The 25213-nt window shown below is 42.4% G+C and overlaps 1 protein-coding gene across 4 annotated transcripts in view; it reads left to right on the top strand.

Annotated features, from left to right (window-relative positions):
* Nucleotides 1–25213, top strand: part of PCSK5 (proprotein convertase subtilisin/kexin type 5) — a 303081-nt gene that overhangs the window by 31614 nt on the left and 246254 nt on the right. The gene's annotated exons all lie outside the window — the stretch shown is intronic.

The raw sequence follows: 25213 nt of genomic DNA, 5'->3' as shown, positions 1-25213 counted from the left end.
AGCCCTGGAGTTGGAATTTCTTATGTGTTTCCTCAACCAAGAAATGAATGTTTTTGAAAAGTTTGAGGAAAAATCATTAAGCTTTTTTATTTTATTCAAGTGTGAAAAAAACCTTAGTATTTTTCAAGAGTTACCACTTGGAGTATATAAACATAGCATGTTGATCCCCCTTACTGAGAAATTTATGCTTTACTAACCTTGAAAAAAAGTTAAATATAAAAATTATCAACAAATAAAAGCAGAATGCTGCACATGTGCAGTATGTAGTTTCCCAGAGAGGTAAATGTCACACACAGACATGGAGTGGTGAATCCTGCCTTCCTAGTGGTTTGGAAGGCTGTGTAAGAAGCATAAGTAGGGTAGTTTTGCTACAGGATGTGGGGTGTCTACAAAAGAGGTTCTCACACAGTGTATGGCTAAACCGTGTTCTCTAAGGGCTCCATCAACCTTATTGTTCAGGTTGTTTCAGTGATAAACATGGAGAGGGTCAGGGGCAAGGCTGGAGGGTCCAGGAATACTCAGATTCACTGAACAAATACCAAGTGCTCGCCCCCACATAGGCAGTAGTGCAAATGGAGTGGAAACCATTTGCATCTTTTAGCAACTGCCCCAGCACATGTGAGTCTTCTGTGGGCACAGAGCTAGTGTAGCTGACTTTGTTGTACACAGACACCACCTAGCACAAACACTGTGGCTGTACCCAGCTGCTGTATGGTCCCTTGTGGATCACTCACAACATTCCTAGATTACAGCAGCCTTGAGCGAAGTATGGGGAAGAGCTGAACAAAGAATCAGGGAGACATAACCAGTTCCCTGATGGTCCCTTGCTGTGCCAAGTAGATTTTGGCCACATCAGAGAATCTGTCCCATCAAATACTACTAATGGACACTTGATTGGTAATCATAACTATGAATTTCTTGATTTTATTTTTTAAATTATATTACTGTAGCACCCAAAAACTCCAATCAGGGTTGAGGTCCCATTGTGCAATACAAACAATGAAGACACATAGCCTGTGATGGTGTTTTAGATTCTAAGAGGAGTTTACAATCTAAATAGGTGAACAGTAGGGTTTGTGGACTTTCCAAACTGTTTAAAAGTAGCTTCCTTGTAACTTAAAATCCTCTTCCAAGTGACAAAATAACACCCATACTTAATTATACATTTGATTTGAAAATGGTGACATTATTTTAGTACACAAAATGAATGTAAAACTGCATATGTGCAACTCACGATGGGGTCAGCCCTGAAAGCTTCCATTCTTCCTCTTTCTATGGGTATTTTGACTTCAGGATTGAACTAAATTTAAAAAAAAAATAAAATAAAGATAAAATACTGGGCCCAGTTTTAAAGGGGCATTTACTCAAACCCCATCTTGGTGCTCAGAGTTAATTGCAGGTAAATCCCACCTGTTAGTTGTGTTAATTCTATGGCATTACCTCCACTTAATGGGAATTCAGGAAGTTAATACTACTATTTTGTAGTCTTGTATTTCTAAACTACTTGTATGCATAGTGTTGTCTTTGACTGTGTGAACACAAAGGGCCAGATTCCTAGCTGGCATAAGTTGGTGTAGCTCTATTCATTTCAATGGAACTATGACACTTTATGACAGTGTCTCTCTTTCTAGATATTTATGAATTTGGTTATTAATGCCTTAGAAACATTTTAACTGATTGGGATTAGGAAGAAACTTCCCTTATGGTCAAGTTATCCCTTCAATTTCTTTGAACTCAGTGGAGCTGGGCCCATTTCCAATAGCCAAGAATCTGGGTCCAGACAATTCATTAATACTGCACTGTTTGATTTTCCTGTAAGTTGTTCTTACTCTATTACTGTTTGTTCCCAGTTATTTCAGATACACTTGCAGGAACTTCCTTTGGCCTTTGTTTACATCCTGCATAAATTATTAATAGGACCCATATTTTTAAAAATGGCATCTGCGGTTTTATGGGCTGTTACCATGATTTCTTACACAAGTCAGATAAATGGGTGAACAAAAGGCTAATTTTGCATCTAACTAATTAATTAGTTAAATGTACATGCTGGCTTTGAAGATCTAGGGTTTGGTTCTCATTCTCATTTAAACTAAGGCCACTTTACACCACTCTGGCAGCGTAAAAAGGCCTTAAAGTTGGCATAAATTAGAAGTGTGTAGAGTACACATTTTCAAAATTTGGCCCAATGTTTACATGAACCCTACTCTGTCTTTAAATGAGCGTGTAAACAATATTCAGCATAGTAGAATTTTGTCTGTATATTGAGAAATATATTCGTTAGCGTCTGCTGCGAGCCCTTTGCTCCTCAGCTCAGGAATGTACGTTGGCACCGCCAAGAGAGGATATCAATTAAATACTTTTAGAGGAGGAATGGTCAAAGTGAGCGCCTGTGGTCACATGTAGACCTCCAGCACTCTTAACGTAGCCTAGCACAGAACTCTGCAGAGTGGAGAGGTTCACACAGAGCTTTCTTCAAAGCAGCACTGCTAGAGTGCGGTTACTGAGCATGTCATCGCCGGTTGCAGCTTGCTGTAAAAATTGATAGAAAGATAGGCAGGAGAGGGGCCAAGATCCAAAGCAGGGATCCGTATCATGCACCAAATTAAAGTGTTGCCCCAAGTCGATGGTGGGTAGGCAAATGATGAGACAGAACAAAACTCCCTGGCCTTTCTAACAAGCTTCACCCCCACCAACTAAGCTCTTGCAGCATTCACTGTAAACCCCTCCTCAGCAGTTGTGTGCTCCTCTGTCATCCCTCCATAGACTGCTTTGAAGAGTCCTTTTGGGAATGTTAGTGCGTATGTATGGGGGTGAAGCGTGATCAGAGTCAATCCATGACTAGTGAAGGGTATGGAGAGCTGCAGAGGGTGTTGGGGACCCTCTCTGCTCCCTTCTGTGCTTACCTGACTTTCCTTTAGAATCCTTAACTGGGATTAGGAAGAAACTTCCTTATGGTCAAGTTATCCCTTCAATTTCTTGGTGCAGAATTTCCCTATGGAGGAATGACGCAGGTAAGGCACCCCTCAGTATTTTCCCCAGGACTATTCATTGTTTATAGTGTGTCAGCAGAAGGGGTTGCTAATGGGAAGGAGAGCTGAAAAATGAGTGTGATCTCAGGCCATGTCTACACTACCATGCTACAGCCACGCTGCTGTAACCCTGTCGTGGTGATGCAGACGGATGGAGTTTTCCACTCCACTTCCCTGAACAATGGTAGCTAGATCCATGGATGCATTCTTCTGTTGACAGAGCTGTGTCTATATTGGGGGTTAGATTGACCTAACTATAATGCTAGGGTGTGTGGATTTCTCACACCCTTGAGTACTCACGCTAGGTCAACCTAAGTTTTACATGTAGACCCAGCCTCAGTTACACAAGTATCAAACAGGTGCAAGTAAGATCAGAATTGAGCTCTTCTTGCACCAATGGGAATACAGGTTAAAGTAGGTGTCAGTAATGGAGCCCACACATGAAATTAACCACACATCACAATAACATACACATATGAAATACAGAAGTCTATGCAATGAATGAATTTGTTTTAGGTTATTTTTTAAAAAAATAAACAAAGGGCCAGCATTGAAAGGCACAGAAAATCAGGACCATGATCTATAATGTGTAACATACCCTGAAAGCATCTGAAAAATCAAGATAGCATACATGACTGATATATAAGGCTCTGTAGTACAATACTTAAAAAAAGAACGACACTAAAAATCTTAATAATTTTACTTAATAAAGTAAAATAAATTTTATTTAATAAGTTTACTTAATAATTTGCCATTTAGAATCTCATATCTGTGCCTTAATTTCAAATGATGTAAATACAAGCTAAAGCGTGTCCAGTTTTTCTCACTGAGTCCCCAGTGCCCTGCGTGACAAGAGAAATGGAGATCTGAAAAATGAAATGTTGCTCAGAGCAGTGCTGCTTAAGTATGAATTTAATAATTCAAGTACCATGTTGTAACTCCATCTGTGAAATTTTCAGTTTACAAATGAGGAAGGCATTTACAGTACTAGTGTTTGTGGGCATTGTTTTTAGTCTAGAACCATCTCACCTTTTGATTTTGTTAAATTCCTTTTATACAGTAGTGGTTTGGTTTACTCCATATTAGAATTTTTTCATACTCTGAAAGATTAAAGTGTTTGAGGCCCAGCCCTTCTTCTATTGAAATCAATAGCAAAGCTTGGATTGACTTCAGTGAAGATAGGATTTGGCTCATGTTGCTGACATTTCACACTGTCACTACCACCTGTTCAGTTCCACTGGTGGCAGCAACATCGCTATTGTATGACATCTAACTCTATTAAGAGCAGATCTATGTGACCTGGTGCTTAAAATGCCACTTTTTGTCAGAGCCACTTCTGCACTGGTTCTGCTACCAGAGCAGAACTGGTGGTAACAACAGTGACAACTCTTAGCCAAACTGCCTTAGTGTAAACAAGGCCTGTATGTGCAGAGCTGTCCTCTAGGAGGATCACACAGTGTGACAAAGACTGGGCAGCTGTAAGAGAGTGGTGGAAGGCAGGTATATTAGAATGATAAAGACCATTTCCCCTATAGGCTGAAAATGGGTTACCTCCGGTCAATTAGGGACACCCGAGTCCAATTAGGGGCTGCCTGAGACCTTGAAAAACTCCTCCTCCTGTGAGAGATGGGGAGGAGAGACAAGGTACTGCAGGGCTAGTGGAAACAGGGAGAAAAGCTGCTCCAATGTGGATGGCTGCTCTCCTCCCTACAGGGGAAGCTATATAACAGACTGTCTGTTTAGGAAAAGGACTGGTACCCCAGGAACAATAACATGGCCACCACCGTCCTGGTGAGAGTAGGGAAAGGTATTCCCTTTTGTTTTGTGTTGGAACTGGTTTCTTCTTCTTCTTCTTCTTCTTCTTCTTCTTTTTTTTTTTTTTTTTTTTTTTGTTTGGCAGAGGGGCAATCCTGAGGCCTGCCTGGAAAATATTGGGAAATAACCCCCTTTTGGGAGAATAAACACCGACCAGAGTAGGGCTGGCTTACTGCAGGCCCCCACCACCAGAGGGGGAAGCACTGAGCCTGCAGAGGTGGAGGAGATGCCTTGCCACATCCCTGTGCTTAACTCTGGCAGGATAGCAAGGTGGAAGTTTGTGAGAGGGTAGAGGAAGGAGGAACAGTAGCTGCCACAAATAAATCATCATGTTGCTATGTAGCAGTGTTTGTACCAGTTCAAAGTGCTAAACAATAAGTTAGGCTGACATAGGGTTTAGCTAGCTGAAAGGCTGGGAAAAAGGATGGATTTCACCACAAGATTATGGTTTTGCTTTAGCAAGGAATCTGGCGCAGAAGTTGAGAAACTATTCCTTGGGAATCGTGCCAGTAGTAAGAGAGAATGTACTTCTTTCGTCTTGATCAGCATGCTTGTTATAGATATAGAGGACGGTTGGGGGTTTTCACAGTAAAAAGTGGGACGGTCAGGAAGATGTTGTTCAATTTTTTCTGGATTTAATATGCCAGGACTGAAGTCTTAGGTTGAGTTAAAGGGAGGCAGGGGAACAGAACACCCAACTCTGCCAATTAGTATATCACACAGTGAAGGGTCAGCATGAGAATTTCATTATGGGGCTAAAGCCCCAGGCTTTTTAAAAGCGATGGTTTGGACTTTCAGCTTAGAGCAATTCTGGAGAGGAGTTATTATGGGAAAGTTTGTGTTTAGCATTGACAATGCTAAGTGTAAGTTGTTAAATGTCATTAGTGAACAAAAAGATTTTGTTAGCCAAACAGAATGACAAAGCTGTTCAACAATGAGGCCAGGTGAGTTACTGATGTCTGTGTGTGTAGCCATAAGCATACGAGCACTTAGAAGACAAAGAATCAATACTAGTGGGTAAATAATGGCAACTGTCCTGCTATTTTTCACATTTAAAGCTTGATCAGTGAGTTGAAAAGGAACTATATCAATGAAATATTATCCTCATGGGCGCTGCATTTCATTGTGTCTCATACTTGTTGTACCAGTCATCCTTCCTCCTTAACCTTAGTCTGGATCAAGAGGCAGTCTTGCTATTGCTACCCTTGCTAAAGGATCCTGCTGCTTGGTGAAATTAGATCATGAATTGGGTTACTGACTTCCAGTGTACAAGAGAGCACAGAAAGATTTCACGTTAATACCTGCCTCCTGAGTATTAAACAGTTTGATATGAACATGGACAAACTAATACATAATACTTGTTACAAGTTAGATTCTATTATAATTACTAAAAAGAAAAGGAGTACTTGTGGCACCTTAGAGACTAACATATTTATTTGAGCATAAGCTTTCGTGAGCTACAGCTCACTTCATCGGATGCATTCAGTGGAAAATACAGTGGGGAGATTTATATACATAGAGAATATGAAACAATGGGTGTTACCATACACACTGTAACAAGAGTGATCACTTAAGGTGAGATATTACCAGCAGGAGAGCAGGGGGTGGGGGGGGAGGAGGGAGAGGGAACCTTTTGTAGTGATAATCAAGGTGGGCCATTTCCAGCAGTTGACAAGAACATCTGAGGAACAGTGGGGGGAGGGAGGGTGGGGAATAAACATGGGGAAATAGTTTTACTTTGTGTAATGACCCATCCACTCCCAGTCTCTGTTCAAGCCTAAGTTAATTGTATCCAGTTTGCAAATTAATTCCAATTCAGCAGTCTCTCATTGGAGTCTGTTTTTGAAGTTTTTTTGTTGAAGAATTGCAACTTTTAGGTCTGTAATCGAGTGACCAAAGAGATTGAAGTGTTCTCCAACTGGTTTTTGAATGTTATAATTCTTGACGTCTGATTTGTGTCCATTTATTCTTTTACGTAGAGACTGTCCAGTTTGACCAATGTACATGGCAGAGGGGCATTGCTGGCACATGATGGCATATATCACATTGGTAGATGTGCAGGTGAACGAGCCTCTGATAGTGTGGCTGATGTGGTTAGGCCCTGTGATGGTGTCCCCTGAATAGATATGTGGACACAGTTGGCAACGGGCTTTGTTGCAAGGATAGGTTCCTGGGTTAGTGGTTCTGTTGTGTGGTGTGTGGTTGCTGGTGAGTATTTGCTTCAGGTAGGGGAGCTGTCTGTAAGCAAGGACTGGCCTGTCTCCCAAGATCTGTGAAAGTGATGGGTCGTCCTTCAGGATAGGTTGTAGATCCTTGATGATGCGTTGGAGAGGTTTTAGTTGGGGGCTGAAGGTGATGGCTAGTGGCGTTCTGTTATTTTCTTTGTTGGGCCTGTCCTGTAGTAGGTGACTTCTGGGTACTCTTCTGGCTCTGTCAATCTGTTTCTTCACTTCTGCAGGTGGGTATTGTAGTTGTAAGAATGCTATACCACCCTATACCGGAAACCTACTGACCGCTATTCCTACTTACATGCCTCCAGCTTTCATCCAGACCACACCACACGATCCATTGTCTACAGCCAAGCTCTACGATACAACCGCATTTGCTCCAACCCCTCAGACAGAGACAAACACCTACAAGATCTCTATCAAGCATTCTTACAACTACAGTACCCACCTGCTGAAGTGAAGAAACAGATTGACAGAGCCAGAAGAGTTCTTGTCAACTGCTGGAAATGGCCGATTATCACTACAAAAGGCTCCTCCCCGCCCCCCCCCCCCCCCGCTCTCCTGCTGGTAATTGCTCACCTTAAGTGATCACTCTCGTTACAGTGTGTATGGTAACACCCATTGTTTCATGTTCTCTATGTATATAAATCTCCCCACTGTATTTTCCACTGAATGCATCCGATGAAGTGTGCTGTAGCTCACGAAAGTTTATGCTCAAATAAATTTGTTAGTCTCTAAGGTGCCACAAGTACTCCTTTTCTTTTTGCGAATACAGACTAACACAGCTGCTACTCTGAAACCTGTCATTATAATTACTGGTGTTCTAACACCCTGTTTATGATGCTATAAAGTGTGTGCAAGAAGGGTTTTTTCCCCTTTGTTTTAGTTTGTGAGTGAAATTGGTGCTTATGAAAAGTGACTGATCTTAGCACTAGTTTAAAGCAGGTTCTGCATTCACCCAGCTTTGCCATTGCAGCTCAATCCTGATCTTCAAACCTCCATATGAGTTCTGGGCCGCTCAAGCAGAAACTGGCAAAGATGGTGTGATTTTGTGTTGTGAATGAATGGGGTTGGTATGAGACCACCATATGCACTATTACCTGTGACACAATGTGGGCTAGACTGTAATCTTCCAATCTGCCCAGAGTGAGGGCAAAGCATAGTTGCACTGTCCAAAGCAGGAACTGAATTGAGAGTCATGACCCTTGTCCTGAAACAACTTTCTTCCCCCTCTGCACCAGCTTAGTTGTGCCTATGAATGCATTGGAGAGGATGAAGTGAACACACTTTGTCCCTGCCTGCACATTCTCTTTCCACTTGTGTGGGACAGGGACTAGTGGCCCAGAGGCAGCTGCTCTTTCCCCCACAGAAACCACTGGATAGCCTGTGCAGTGGAGTAGGGCAGCTCACAATTGAACCCTCTGGGACTGGAACCTGAAGGACTCCAAAGGTGACAGCCTAGTGCTACTGCATCCCCCAACCCTTGAATGCAAATATATTTTGAATTATCCGTGATATGTCCTTTGTTCCAAGAGTATGGGCCAAATCACAATATCAATGGGGGTAACGTAGCTATTTTTCATCACTAAAATGTTAGTGCATAAATGAGAATTCCTATTTGTTTATATACATTGCATAGAAAGCTTTAACAAAGTTAATCATAATGCTAACTGGACTGTGGTTTAGTAATAAAATTAAATACTTTGTGTGACAAAGTTCCTGCTCTACCTTGGTGGGTCTTGTGCTTACTGGCGGATTTGCTCGCCTTGGAGCTTCAAGGCAGCCCTCAGCTTGGCCATTTTTCTCAACCCACAGTCCAGGTCGACTCCTCCTGTGTCTGACCAGGAGTTGGGAGGATTTGGGGGGAACCCGGGCCCACCCTCTACTCCGAGTTCCAGCTCAGGGCCCTGTGGAAATGTAGCTGTCTAGAGTGCCTTCTGGAACAGCTGTGCGACAGCTACAACTCCCTGGGCTACTTCCCCATGGCCTCCTCCCAACACCTTCTTTATTCTCACCATGGGACCTTCCTCCTGGTGTCTGATATTGCTTGTACACCTCAGTCCTCGAACAGTATGCGTTCTCACACTCAGCTCCTAGTGCCTCTTGCTCCCAGCTCCTCACATGCACACCACAAACTGAAGTGAGCTCCTTTTTAAAACCCAGGTGCCCTGATTAGCCTGCCTTAATTGATTCTAGCAGCTTCTTGATTGGCTGCAGGTGTTCTAATCAGCCTGTCTTAATTGTCTCCAGAAGGTTCCTGATTGTTCTGGAACCTTCCCTGTTACCTTACCCAGGGGAAAGGGACCTACTTAGCCTGGGGCTTATATATCTGTCTTCTATTACTCTCCTATAGCCATCTGGCCCGACCCTGTCACATTTGTTAATATCTAATTCCACTACATTCAGAAAAATCCTAATTTTTTTCTATTAATGCAAACAAGCAAAGAAACACAACCTCAGAAATAATCACTAGAACTACCTGATGAAATTCTTTTTTTGATGTTTTCTGCTAAAAAGTGGAGCTCAATCAGCCCGTCCTGCCACACCTGGAGATGTTAGACTTGGCGGCAAACTATCCTGGGCTCAGCTGGACAGTGGAGCCTCTTACAACTGGTCTGGCATGGTAGAAAACCTGGACATAGGAGTGCAGTACTATGGCTGCAGGGGCCTGACTCAGGTCTGGTGGGGAAGGAACCCAGAGACACTGACACAGAGGTTATTTGCCTTCCCCTCCTTAATTACCTGGACCTTAGAAAGCAACATTGTATTTCAGAAAATTTTAGTTATCTATTTGCCAGGTAATTTTTAGATCTCCTTTGCAATGACAATCTCATTGATAATTGTTAGGCAAAAAATGGAGATTAGTCTGGAGGTTTTAACTGGCTCCCTTTTGTAATTAGTGTAACAAATGGCTTGGGAAATGGAGACACATGTATTTAGTACGATTGCCTTCTCTTGCTATTTCTTCACAGCAGTTTTTTTTTAAGCTTGCTGTGATACTGGCTGCAAGGATGGAGAATCACTTAGTGACCAGGTTGGCTAGAGACACTGCCCTGCACTATGGGGTGGAAAAAGTAATTATAGCCCCTTGTCCATTTTATCCAGTTATCACAGCATCTTGGAAACCCAAGGTCAGAACAACTGGCAGGTATCACATTCCAGCAAGTAGCAGAGTTTGATTAAGTTCTTTGGGCTTTATGATGAATGAGAATTATGACAGCTTTTTGGGGGATCTTCGGGAGGCTGGTGGTATGGTCAACTGTGACTGCTGAGATCAGAACTTTTAAAAACATCTAAGTCGTATACCGGTCTCTGTAGCATCATGGCTGCTGAAAAAAATGGGTCATAAAAATGGGATGTGTGTTGGGGGCTTTGCCTGTTACAGGGGGCTCTTTCCAGTGGAAAACCCCTGAAGCAACCCATTGTGAAAACTGCAAAACACCCAATGACTTCAATGGGAGTTTGACATGAGTAGGTGTTCTTGAAAATCATCCTTAGGCACCTATTTACTTTTGAAAACCTGGCTTTCTGTGACCTTGGGGGAGATTTTTCCCAGTGACTCTGCATCAAATGTGCCCAGTAAACAGGAAAACTGATGTTGTTTGTAACTGTAAACCAGAAGTCAAACCCACCTGAAATCTAGAAATAAAGCTGTTTTCTGTCTGGTTTCTGGACAACTGTCATCAATGAGAAGGATCTGCAGCTGGGATTTTTTTTGAATTCGTTGAAAAGAATCCAGCTCATCTCCCCACAGGAGTAAAAACTCTTAGTTCTGTCACTAACGTAAGGCGATACAACTAAGGCTATGTCTGCACTGTGTAACTACAGAGGTGTGAGTTGCAAAGTGCATCAAAATGTTCCGCTTTAACTGCCCTGTGTGGACGCTCCTGGCGCAAACAAAAAGGTATCTAGATTGCCTTAACATAGTCCTGTTTGACAGAGGACTATGTTAATGTATTAGCAGGTACCTTCTAGTTGGGAGCAGCAACTCTCACATGGGGCAGTTAGAATGCGCAACTTGTAGTCCACACAGTGGTGCAGTGTAGACGAGCCCTGTGTATGCTCAATTTGCTCACTTCGTGAGTGAAGAGGCTCACATTTTACAGTCACTTTTTTTTTTTTTTACCATACCTGCAATTTAAGGCTGGCTGGTGCCAATAAGTGCACACTGAAAATTATACACTAAGGTGCTGTCTACATTAAGGCAATTTGCATCAGTGTAACTACATCAGTGGCACAAACCACTGTGGTAGATGCACTTCACTGGTATAAAATGGGGTTTACGCTTTAACGGTGCATGCTTAATGAGTGTACACTTAAAAAATCCTGCAGCCTTGCACAGCTCAGCTCTCTAGATGTGAACACTCAGAGTTGGCAGAATTTTGTAGCGTGCATTGGCAGCAGCCCAAAAGGGGAAAGTGTTATTTTCATTCCCACAGAACTTAAAAAACTGCTGAAGGTTTTTGCGCAAACTTTTAACAACAATTAAAAATCACTCTTAGGTAGAAACCAAGTATAGGAAATTTCAGCCCAAAAGATAAATATTTCATAATGCTAACAATAAATGTGTAAAAGCAAAGGGTTATAAAGGAAACTGTTTGGTGACCTTAACTTTGTGGATGCTCCCAGGTATTAATAACATTTGAATTACTTTACAGTTCAGGTAACACACTACAAGCTCTTGCAGGGAAGCACAATAAGTTATGTGAATTGTAACGAAAAGGGCAGCTGAATGAAGTAATAAGTTAGGGAGAACCAATGCTTGTCAATGTCCTCGGAGCGGCCCTGAATAGTCATTCTTTGCTCTAATAGCTCAACAAAGAACACAGCAGCATTGGCTTCTGAAGTAGTTTCCGTGCAATGTTCTGAGTCTTTACTCCATTTACATTGCCAGCAATGGAAAGATAGAAAATTGCTGTCTCAGCTGCTGGGGTGGGTATCATTTCAGAATGATCCAGAAATGGAGGAAGTGGAGTGATCCTGGTTTTGAATCGGGGAAAGGGATGACAATCTGGAAAAAGCTGATCCTGCAGGGTAAAGTGCCAGAATATCAGCCAGCACTACGGTTGCCACCTTTCTAATTGCTGGTAACCAGCCTTTGAGGCAACGTCCCCTTCTCCACCTCTTCCCCCCAAAGCCCTGTCAACGTCACTCACTCCTCTCTCCCCAGTCCCCCCATCGCTCACTTGATCATCTCCACCTCTCTCCCCCTGCTCAGCTGGGCTCTTTCTGCTCCGGTGCTGGGGCCAGAGCTGCTACAGCCTGACAAGGAGCCTGACTGCGGGGCAGGGGGAGGTGCTGGGTCATTAACACTTTTGGTCCCCTTTTTCGATAGGACTTTCCGGTTGAAAATCAGACGCCAGGCAACCCTAGCCCAGCACATAGAGAAAGAAAAAACATTTTGGAAAGGAGCTTCTCAGAGCAGACTATCTAGGAATGTGACAGAACACCTCTTACACAGCAGGGAAGTATTTCCTAAGAGGAATCAGCTCCATCTGATATTGATGATATTGGTTACAATACAGGATAGTCATAGAAAAATTGGCTGAAGGTTTTTGTTATGTTTTGTTTTGTTCTTGCCTTTGGAAATCTTTCTAGTAGCAGTGTACAGCCCTGATGTAATGTGTGGGTTTGCTGTGCAGCTCATTGCCAGCTGCTAAAGGCAACTTTCTCTCTCAGATATTGTGGATCAGAGCAAAGAGCAGGTGTTCACAATGTGCATAGATAATTTGGCACCTCTCTGTTAATGAGCAAAGATAATGGAAGACGGATGGAGCTGGCAAAAAAATTGAATCATGTCAGCCCTTGTTTTATTTTAGGATCATTTCAGAAAACGTGAGCATCACTCAAGATTGGAAAACCTCTCTCATTCCCGTTGACTCTTTAGTATATCAGGTCCTCCCCTTACTTTAATCAGAATGGTTCAGTGGCCAACCTTGGGTTCTGCTCTCACCTGGGCTATTGACTCTCTGTGTGATCTTGCTCAAATCACTTCACCTCTTTATGCTTCAAATTTCCAACCTGGAAAATGGGACAATGATGTTTACCCAACTAGTTAAAAAGTTTTGAGAGCTACAGACCAAAAGTGCTAATGAAGTATTATTAAAGCCCTGGAAACCACACTTCACTTAGTGGATTTCATATATTTGTATTCCAGAGCATTTTATGAATTAACACAATTAATTTTGTAATGAAATAAAACATTCTGTCATTCTAAATGCTCTCATATAATCTACTTAGAACCAGTCGTCTCTATCAATATGTTGGGCATCACTTACATAAAACTCATTTAACCTTGATTCAAGTTTTGACATTGTTTGAAATTTTTCCCTGTTCAAGTGACAATGCATTCCATCACTCAGACTGACACTGGGATGCCAAATACAATAACAGGGCAATATGTTGATTTGCCTTCATTTTTGCAAAGGATCCAAATCAAATACATCTTTGTAGGTACATTAAGCAAACTTAAAATCAATCTGCTCTTTAACTGGTCGCCACTGTAATGAGTTCACAACTCACATAATAATCCAGACTCTCTGTAGGCAAAAGACCTCTTTCTCTTTTACCAGGATGAGGCTGGCATACTGTCTTGCTCCACTTGCCCACTTAGTAGTTACTGGTAGATCAGACAGTCCTGAGAAAGGCAGCTGTATAATCCCATGCTCTCACAGTCTTTGTGGGAAACGTGGTTTTCTAGCTCTAACTCTGTGGGTTTTCATGTTACACTCGTAGGAAGTAGAACCATCTAGGAGCCTCTAGTATTTAGAGACAGTGTTCAGTACACTGTTCTATAAATCTTCTTTCCCATATCCAGTTTAGTGTCCTAGCCACTCCAGTCACTAGGTCAGGCGCTTCAGTGCACAAGCTACAAGAAGAGGGGAACTGGGTATAACAGTCACCAGAAGGAAAGGTGTGTGAAAGCCCTCGTGTTTGCCTAAGGTCCTGAAGTCCTTGCCTTGGGGAGATGAGGTGTCTCGTGTAATATATCCCAGATGGCATCAAACAAGCTCATGACTGCATGCTTGAGAAGGCAAGCTCATGTTTGTATGCTTGGGGCCCGCATTAGCTGAAAAAAACCAAGTCTTTTATTGAAGCAGAGAATATTCAGAACCTCTAATCAAATAAAGAATCACGTTTATAGTAGGCCACCTTCAAAACCTTTCATCACTACAGAATACGCATCAAAATCGCACACAAACATTACCATCTGAGCGACATAAATGTAGATAATAGTTATTTCAGGAAGCACCAATCAGAACACACTTTAACCCAGGGGTTCTCAAACTGTGGGTCAGGACCCTTCAGGGGGTTGTGAGGTTATTACATTGGGGGGGTCGTGAACTGTCAGCCTCCCCCCCAAACCCCGCTTTGCCTCCAGCATTTATAATGGTGTTAAATATATAAAAAACTGTTTTTAGTTGATAAGGGGGCTCTAAGTTGCACTCAGAGGCTAGCTATGTGAAAAGGGGTCACCAGTATAAAAGTTTGAGAACCACTGCTCTAACCTCACTTATGTGGTCTAATTGGAAATCTAAAACTCTGATATATTCGAATGAAAAGTGTTCAATGAAATGTCAGTGATGAAAATGGATTCTTTATTTTCTTTTTTCTGTATTATTTATATTATGGAGGGTGTTATGAATTATGAGGTCAGGGAAACTGAGCTTTCGCAAAGTGACTGTTGTTGGCACTCTTCTTATGTCAAAATGCACAGGATTGCCAGCAAGTTGCAAACCATGGTACTGCCCTGACTTTCACACATGAATTTAAAAAAGCACTAGCCAGCACATTCATTAATCAAGCATTGCTCCACCTTTCTTGTGGTCTAACCTGCAGAATCTGACAGATACCATGTAACTGATAGCACTGTCAGTGGTTTTTCAGGTGTGGGAATAATACTTCAGTTGAGAAAACATTTGGTGTGCTTCTGGCTACTGCAGTGGTTCTCAAACTATTGTACTGGTGACCCCTTTCACACAGCAAGCCTCTGAGTGCAACCCCCCTTATAAATTAAAAACACTTTTAATACCATTATAAATGCTGTAGGCAAAGCGGGGCTTGGGGTGGAGGCTGACAGCTCACAACCCTCTATGTAATAACCTTGCAACTCCCTGAGGGGTCCTGACCCCCAGTTTGAGAACCCGTGGGCTACTGGATCTAGGAAGGTAAACTCCAATTTTTTCCCATTTGCACTGGGAATTAGACTACATTTTCCCCTGAGGCTGGATATATGCTTCTTTCATGGGTAGCAAAATGTTTCAGAAGGTGATGATGGGGTTTAAGAGCTCTAGCAATCTCAGTGTTTTAGTAGCAACAAACTGCGCTGCCAGCTGGGAGACTGGAGTGCAGGAGCTCAGGTCAGAGGCCAAGAAAAAGGAGATGAAGTCATCAGTGTTTGTGATTTAAAGGAAATTGAACATTCTTCTTTTCCTTCCCTGCACCCCTGGCTTGAGGTAGCAATCAGGTTAGATCCACTTTCTTGATTTGTAGGCAGAGAACAGGGACAAAAATATCAGTTGTCAATGAGATAGGGGTGTTCATTAAGGCTAATGTCCTGGCTACAAAGAGGTATATTCCCCAGAACCAATGAGGTGTAATAGTAAAAGATGCCCCTGGCCTTTGCCTAAGTTGCAAAAGAAATAAAAAATGACCACAGCACTAAGGCTAAACCAGAAGATGCAGATTTCTGGCCCAATTCTGGTTTCTAATAAACAGCCTGCTGATCTGAGACAAGGATTCAGCCTTTTTTGTTTTTTTATGATCAGCATTACACAGCAGCAATGGCACAAAGACGAAAAATGTCACAAGGAGGTGCAATCAACTTACATTTTTTAGTTGCCAAAACCAAGTATTACAATAGAAAAACACTCGATTTAATTAGAAAAGTTATATGTTTGGGTGAAGCTGCTGTGATTGAATTTTTCCATCATGTAGTTATGGCAGGGATTTCCACAATGGCAAAGTACCATTAAACAAAGCTGCTGCCTACTATAAAGTACATTGGGGAGCGGGGGGTGATTTCTTTTAAAACAGAAACAATAATATATGAGAACTTCTTTCAGCTGTATCCTGGCCAGCAGAGAGGCCGCTGAGGAATGGCTATATCGATATACCATTTTAGGTCCCCATGAATCACTAGGTTGTAGCTGCTCTGTACTGCCACCACAGCCCTCAGTAGATTTTCTACCGCTACTGGCACCAGGATCTATGCAGGCAGAAGCCACTGAAGACCCTGGAATGAAGCGGCCATTATCGTTGAAAACTCGTGGCGGTCAGGGGAGGTCCCACATGATTGGAAAAAGGCAAATATAGTGCCCATCTTTAAAAAAGAGAAGAAGGAGAATCTGGGGAACTACAGACCTGTCAGCCTCAACTCAGTCCCTGGAAAAATCATAGAGCAGGTCCTCAGGAAACCATTTTGAAGCACTTGGAGGAGAGGAAGGTGATCAGGAACAGTCAACATGGATTCACCAAGGGCAAGTCATGCCTGACCAACCTGATTGCCTTCTATGATGAGATAACTGGCTCTGTGGATATGGGGAAAGCGGTGGATGTGATATATCTTGACTTTATCAAAGCTTTTGATATGGTCTCCCACAGTATTCTTGCCAGCAAGTTAAAAAAGTATGGATTGGATAAATGGACTATAAGGTGGATAGAAAGCTGGCTAGATCATCATTGATCAACGGATCGATGTCTAGTTGGCAGCCAGTATCAAGTGTATTGCCCCAGGGATCTGTCCTGGAGCCAGTTTTGTTCAACATCTTCATTAATGATCTGGATGATGGGATGGATTGCACCCTCAGCAAGTTTGCAGATGACACTAATCTGAGGTAGGTATGCTGGAGGGTAGGGATAGGGTCCAGAGTAACCTAGACAAATTGGAAGATTGGGCCAAAAGAAATCTGCACTTAGGACAGAAGAATCCCATGCACTGCTACAGGCTGGGGACCGACTGGCTAAGCGGCAATTCCTCAGAAAAGGACCCGGGGGTTACAGTGGACGAGAAGCTGGATATGAGTCAACAGTGTGCCCTTGTTGCCAAGAAGGTTAACGGTATATTGGGCTGCATTAGTAGGAGCATTGCCAGCAGATGGAGGGAAGTGATTATTCCCCTCTATTTGGCACTGGTGAGGCCACATTTGGAGTATTGTGTCCAGTTTTGGGCCCCCACTACAGAAGGGATGTGGACAAATTGGATAGAGTCCAGCAGAGGGAAACAAAAATGATTACAGGGTTGGGCACATGATTTATGAGGAACTGGGCTTATTTAGTCTGCAGAACAGAAGAGAAGAGTGACAGAGGATTTGATAGCAGCCTTCAACTACCTGAAGGGGGGTTCCAAAGAGGATGGAGCTAGGCTGTTCTCAGTGGTGGCAGATGACAGAACAAGGAGCAATGGTCTCAAGTTGCAGTGGGGGAGGTCTAGGTTGGATTTTAGGAAACACTATTTCATTAGGAGGGTGGTGAAGCACTGGAATGAGTTACCTAGGGAGGTGGTGGAATCTCCATCCTTAGAGGTTTTTAAGGCCCAGCTTGATAAAGCCTTGGCTGGGATGATTTAGTTGTTGATGGTCCTGCTTTGAGCAGGGGGTTGGACTAGATGACCTCCTGAGGTCTCTTCCAACCCTAATCTTCTATAATTCTATGAATCTAGACCATTGGAATTACTCTGGATTTACACTGGTGTTACTGAGAGCAAAATTTTGGCCCAGTGGGAGATTTGTGTGCCTAGGAATTCATTTAGTAAATGATTTGAGGTTATCTGAAAATAGCAAATGCAGATTTCTCAAGGACTTAAATGATTCATGGCCAGAGTTAAAGGACTAGCCTAAGGAGAGCAAAAATCCATTATACAGTTCAATAGAGCTTTTTTTTATATTACTGGAGTGATTGGATTGTCACTCCAGTAATATAAACACAAAACCCCAAGACATTTCAAATATAAGATGTTAGACTCCAAAGCTAATTAAAATACTGTGGTAAAGGGTTTTTAAAATTACAATCCCCTACTGGATACTTTGTTCTGCATCTGATTTAAGAATTCCTAAGGAGACGCATTAAGACATGTTAGCTAAAGACATGTCATATCATTTTGTGTTCAATGCAATATTAATACTAACCCTCATGGTACAATAAAACAGCACAGAATATATTGTAGTATCCCCAAATCAGTCACATTAATATGATTTTTAATCAAATGGTGTGAACTTAGCCTTGGGTATCATGCAAAACAAAATAACTGGTTGTAGGTATTTCACGGTTCTATTTCCTTGTTATTTGTGAGCAGTTACAAACTTGTGTGGCCAGGAAACTAGAATGGCTTATATTAACAGTTGCCATAAGGCAGGAGTGAAGATCATTTCGGACTTTGCAAAGGGTGAATTATCCCTGAAACTGATTCTGAAGCCTGTGAACTTGTTACTGTAGCCCCAAATTTTAAAGGTAAAAAGTCATGAAGAAACATGGTTATTCTAAAAAGACTGGTTTAAGGATTGTGGATGGTATTGTGTTAAAACCACAAGACTGGGAATCAGGAGACCTTTGTCTAATTCTCAGCTTTGCCCCAGACTTGCTATGTGACTTTCAGCTGGTCACTTTGAGCCAGATTGTGGCCTGCCCCTACTGCAATGCACAATGTGGGAGGCTGCAAGGAGCCTGCTCTCTCCCTCTCAGCTCCCCCCCCCCTCCACATAATTGCAGCCATAATGTAAGGGCTGTTGAGGGCCTTTTCGAAGGGGTAGAGATGAGAGTGGGACCACACCTCACCATAGCCCACATACAGTCATATAGGTCATCCATCCTGCCCACCTGTGGAGGGGAAATCATGCTGCAATTCTCCTACATCAGAGGTTCCCAAACTATTTTTGCTGAGGCCCTCCTCAGAAAATACATGCCCCCTCACAGGAACTGGGGAAGAGCGGAGAGGGACTGACAGGTCACCATGGATTGGTGCCCAGTACTCATGGGGGGCCGGGGTCGGGGAGAGAGGAGTTCCCAGTATCCACAGGGGCTGAGGTGGGGAAGGACTGCCCTGTGTCAATGAGGGTGCAGGGGGTGGTCATGGAGGGAACCCAGAACCCGGGTCGGGGCCAGGGGTTACTCATCACTTAGCAGCTGAGGAAGCCTTCTACTCCCAACAGTGGTTAGTTGGTTTCAGCTGCTGGGTCCCGGTTCCCTGCCCATCTCGCTCCCCCGCCCACAGGGAAGTGGAAGGGGGCTGCATTGGAGGTTCAAGGTCAGGAGAAAAGTGGAAGGCTGCACCTTCTGAGAACTGACCCCCCTGCTAGACAGAATCCCCTGCTGACCTTGGTCCTTCCGTATGGCCTTGACTGCTTTCCACGTGCAGGGTCTGTCCTGCAGGGGAAGTGGATGGCACTCGAGGCCCTGGGGCTGTGCTGAGCAAGGGCCCTGTCTGAGAGGGGAGGTAGTACTCCCATGGTGTAGCCTTCTGCTCCCTACTTGTGGAGTCCCCACTGGCCTCCCCAGCAAAGGAGGGTAACTGCTGGTTGGTGTCTGCTGCAGTGGAGGCATGTGATGGGAGCCTGGCAGCTGAGACTACCCACACACAGCCCCATACACTTACCCTGTGACACAGATTCGCTTGATACAAAAGAACATAGGCTTGGTCTGCATTTAAAAGTTAGATCAACATAGCTACATCAGTCAGGTGTTCGAAAAATCCATACCCCTAACCAATATAGCTATGCTGACCTGACCCCCACTGTAGATGCAGTTACATCAACAGAAGAATGCTTCTGTAAGCATAGCTCTTAGGGATGTAAAATGCTATTAGGGATGTAACCAACCTTAACCGTTAACACAGGTGGCCCTGCACCAGCTGGAGGGACCCCAACACCAGCCACGCCAGGCCAGCCGGCGGGATCCCTGCCTTGGCTGTGCCAGCTGACGGGACCTCAGTCCCGGCCAGGCCAGAGCAGCTCCAGCTCCAGCCATGTCAGGCCTCCCGGAGCCACCTTGGTTAACGATTAACCGGTTAAATGGTATAATTTTAATCGTTTAACCAGTTAACTTTTTAAACCAATATTTACATCCCTAATAGCTATCATCATTCATGGAGGTGGTTTTCCTGCACTGATGGAAAAACTCGTTTTGTGACATACGCTGTGTCTACACTACGGGGTTATGCTACGATATACAGAGTACTTTGTGAACATGTATATGTTAAGCTGTGATATCTATATCACTATGATGGAAAGATGGATTACTTGCATATAGCAAAGTGGATAGACACATTCACAATAAATCTGATTGGCTTTTTCATGTCAGTGAGACTTGAAAAAATATGCATTGAATTTCTGACAAGCCTTTCAGCTGCTTTGCTCCACAGGTCAAACTATTATAATCTGCCCTGCTGTTACATAGGATGTATTTACACAGACACAAGTAGTAATTTCAAACATTTTTCCCTCTGCCTCCCAGATTGTCTTGACCTGGTGTTTCTTTCTTTCTTTTATCATGCTTTTTCAGAATGTGTGTTGCATAATTATGTCAACGGTTTTGATTGTGGATAGACATTGACCCTTTTTGAAGATGCACTTTGTCAATCAATGAGAATGTATCACTTAGCGCTGTTGGATTCATTAACTTTTATCCAACTTTAGACCCCGGCAGTTTATGGGGATTTGAAGAAATGGTATCTGCAAATCATTTCCTATGCTCTTGACTTGGGTCAACAGCTACTTTGTCCTACAGTCTTCAACCATTTTTATTTGCAGACTGGCTACTGTTACTGAGAGGCTCGAAGTGCTGGTACAGAGATGGAGAAATTAAGCCCGTTGTTTGTTTGTTTTTTAAAAGATCAACTCTTTAAAGCATTGTTTTTAAAATAACATGAAGAGCTCACCAATAATGGTTTTGTTTTTTTCAAATTTTCAAACTGGAAATGTGTAAAAACTTTTCATACATCAAATGCCTAAAGTTACATGTGGCTTTTAGGGTGTTGGAGTGTCATCCTGATGCAGATAGACATTTTAGTTCTAGGTCTTCAACTTCATGGGTTTTGTACTGTTGAAATGTGAAATACAAATTGAGAATGCTGTTGTTCACTGGTGTACTTAGATATAGTTTGTGATTTGGAAGGTATAGGGATATGAGAATACACACCTTCCATTCTCTATTCCCCTTGCTAAATATCTTCTTCCATCTTTAGTCAATCTAAGACAATACCAACCTCACCTTCATCAATGTAAGAGACAAGTCCTCTAGTCATTATTCAAGACTAACTCAGGTAAAACTCCCCTTGAAGTCAGGAGCAATTACAGGGTATGGGCTGAAAGTATTGGCTCTAAGATAATATCAAAACACCATAAATTGTATCTTTAAAATTTCTAAATGTTTCCCACATTTTGTCCTGTATCCACTGCTAAAAATCTTGTCATTCCATTGAACATGAAATCCCATTATGCTTCTGTTGAGAAAAGGAAAAAGTATTGTAGTGTCTTTACACTCCTTGTATATGTGTTAAGTGCAGTCTTTTTTATATAAAAAGAGCTTGGTGACATTATAATCGGTTAGTGTACTGATTTTTTATATCTGGAAACATCATTTCAAATCATGTTAATGGTTTTGGTGGTCATATCCTACTCCATAGTGAGCATTTGCCAGAATCATCACACAGCTTGGCATGAGGAAGAACTCAGAAGAGGGCCCTGAGGAGACTGGGATGGTAGATGTGTTTTGCAGATTATGAATGAGATAGAGTGTTGTGAGGGAGTTCACAAGAGCACCAATCCAGTTGGCAGCACTGGAAGTGATCAGGGGCAGGGGGGACTCTCACAGTCCAGTGACTTGACATTCATGTATGCTACAGGCACCTATCTATGCACAGTTCTTGCCCGCAGGAGTAGTCTGGCTGTTCATCTGTTTTAGGGGGGTCAATAAGGTGTAATCCTTGAAGAGATAGGGATAACACTATTACATATATCTGTCCATGTGGTTTGTGGCTTTCATCATGCTAATCACATAAAATAGTCAATCACCAAATCTATTAAATTGTTAAGTTCATTGACTGCAAAAAGACAATGTCTGTTGTCAAAAGGAAAAGGAGTACTTGTGGCACCTTAGAGACTAACCAATTTATTTGAGCATAAGCTTTCGTGAGCTACAGCTCACTTCATGTCAAAAGGCGATTCCCTGGCTACCCACCCCAGTAAGTGAACGTGTTGCCTGCTGGCCAATCCACCTTTCCCCATGACATCTCCCACTCACTCATCCAATACAGCCATCCAAGTTCATTGCTTGTTTTGTGACATTTCCCAAGACTCTTGTCTGAGGTGGTTCTCTCTCTCTCTCTCTCTCTCTCTCTCTTTAATCTGTTGTGTTTCTAAAGTCCCTGTTTCCTTGGTAGCTGAGCAGTTATTTCTATTTCCAATTTACAGACATAGGCTAGGCTTAGGTGAATGGTGGCCTGACAATTGGACCTATGAGTGCATTGGGAGTGGCATGCACATGCAGCCTGTATTCCTAGACTCAGGGCCCACATACGCATGTTTCCAATGCTGCAAGGCTAAAAGGATAGATTCTAGTGTAAAACCCACTTCTTATTCATAGTTGGCATCCACTGTTTTTTCGTCTTGTGTACCCCTCCCTTCTCCCTGCATAGGGCAGGATTTTGCCTTAAGTTTGCTGTAGCTGTTGCTATTTACCTGTCACATTCACATGCACTGCATTTGCTCAAAGAAATAGAAAATGTAAACTACACATCTCCAATGCCATTTGAAAATTAGAAAATATTTACTGCAACAAACACACCGAAGTGTTATTAAAAATAATGACAAAGCCCTCAATCCCCCAAAGATGTTGAATAGAAATAGTGCAGTTAAGATGCATGGCCCATATTATAATTTCCAGTGTTTTGATAAACTTTTTAGAAAGCTACACTTGTGAAAAATTGGTGTGGTTAATTTTTTTCTGATTAAACGTATTCAGTATTCTGTTAATTAACAATTAGTTTTTTCCTCTCTTGACAACATCTTATGTTCAATCACTTTCATTTTCACTGTTCTTACAAGACAACTTTTGCATTCATTACACTGAATGAGTGAGAGAGTAAAGTGAGAGAAAAGTGTTTTGCTGTATGAAAGATAACATCTCATCGTTTTGTTTAGCTCCTCTTTTTTAAAAGGGCCATTTGTGTTAGCTCAGAGCAACTTGTATTCAGCAGCACTGCTTGCATGTCAGTAAAGAAGAGCAATATTGTGCACAGAACAACCCTGTAAATGCTGAGATGAGGAGACTGGAAATGATGATTTTTATTTGAAGTAGTTTGGTCTCCAATCTGGGTTGGCTTTGATTTCTAGACATTCAGGAAATGGAACTTTCGGAGCTGAAGTCAATTGGAAAATGTGCACTGTTCCCCCTCAGCTAAGTGTGACTTTATGGAAATGTTAGAATGCACCTCATTGTTTGCATAGAGTCTCCTTTTGGCAAGAAGTAGGAATCTGTATAATCACTTACTCCAGAGATTTTCCTTCAAGGACTAGGGGATAGGAAGTGTGAACTGGACACTTTTTAAAAGGAAACATTTTTAAACAAATGAACTTTTTTCATACAGAATCAGTCAAATCCATGCTATACCAGCCATTGGGCAGTGAAGTGTGTGTATATATATGCATGAAATGAGAAATGGAAATGTATGGCAGGACATTTAAATAACTGCTGAGTTTTGATCTATTCATCAGTATTACAACCCAGGGATCAGACAGTTTAGACAAGACCAACTGGCAAGCTTTCTGTTCCCTAACTAAGGAAAAAGCTTTGTTGCTCCATGGAGTGAGTACTGTAGAAGTGATAATTTCTGTAAACTAAATGTCATGTCTCTAATGTACCTGAGCTCCTCTTCTGAGAAAACGAGTCTCCTGTGATGCTTTTAATTACACTCCAAATGAGTGTGTTGGTACATCCTCAATGCAGTTATAACATATTATATTATAACAGCTATTAAAACAGATCCCAACAGAGGGTGTTGATTAAAAAAATGCACAAGCACCAATGGAATGAGGACTGTGATTAGGCACAGTGAACTGGGCTGGATTTTCCTCCATCTGGGCTCCTTGTGTTGTCATTTATATCTGTGCAAAGTGAATCAAATCAGAATGGTAGCATTTTACACCCATTTTGTGATGTTATAAATGCCTACCCACGGAGCAAGAGAGGGACAAGATGGGTGAGGTAATACTTTCTATTGAACCAGCTCCTGTTGGTGTAAGGTACAAGCTTTCAAGTGACACAGAACTCTTCTTCAGGTCTGGGGAAGGAAAAAAGAGTTTCTGAGTTAAATACAAGTTGGAACAGATTGTTAAGAGTTACGGGTAACACATTGTAGGAGGCCATTTATAGGGTTACATTGTTATGTAAAAGCAGTTTGATATGGACCATTACGGATTAGCAGGTAGAGATGTTACTAATTATTGTAATGAGCTATGAAGCCAGTGTCTCTGTTGAGTTCATGATTTTTGGTGTCTAACAGCGTTATGAATTTAAGTACCCAGACTCACCTGTTGAAGGCGCTGTGCAGATTTCCTTTGTGGACAATTACTGAAAGATCAGATATCGAGTGATCACTTTGTTAAAAGTGTTCACAAATGGGTGATATGGTGTTTTGTCTTTTATCCTGTTTCTGTGTGAGTTCATTTGAGAGTGTGGTGATTGTCTGGTTTCACCCACATAGTTGTCATTGTAGCATTTAGTGCACTGGGTTTGGTACACCATATGTTGTGATAGGCATGTGTAGGACCCATGGATCTTGAAAGGTGTGTTGTGGGAGGACGGTATTGATCATCATAGCATTGGAGATATGTCTGCAGGTTTTGCATCTTTTTTTTTTTTGGTATGGTCTGGTACTGCTTTGAGTTGGTGTCCTGGTCTCTGGGGAGCTTTCTTCTTCTGATGAGCTTGGTGAGTTTGGGGGGTTATTTGAAGACCAGAAGACGGGGTTTAAGAAAGATTTATTTCAGGATGTGGTTCTCATCAAATATGAGTTGTAATTTTTTGATGATACCCACTGTGGGAGGGTAGGTGACAGCTAGGGGTGTGCAGGCAGTGGTTTTCCCCCCTATATTGAAGCAGGCACAGGTGCCAACTTTTTTCTGCGCCGGTGGGTACTTGCGCTCCACC

Source organism: Natator depressus, chromosome 5 (genome assembly GCF_965152275.1).
Source record: "Natator depressus isolate rNatDep1 chromosome 5, rNatDep2.hap1, whole genome shotgun sequence".
NCBI lineage: Eukaryota > Metazoa > Chordata > Testudines > Cheloniidae > Natator > Natator depressus.
The sequence above is the reverse complement of the archived record's forward strand: the minus strand, read 5'-3'. Positions and strand labels throughout refer to the sequence as shown.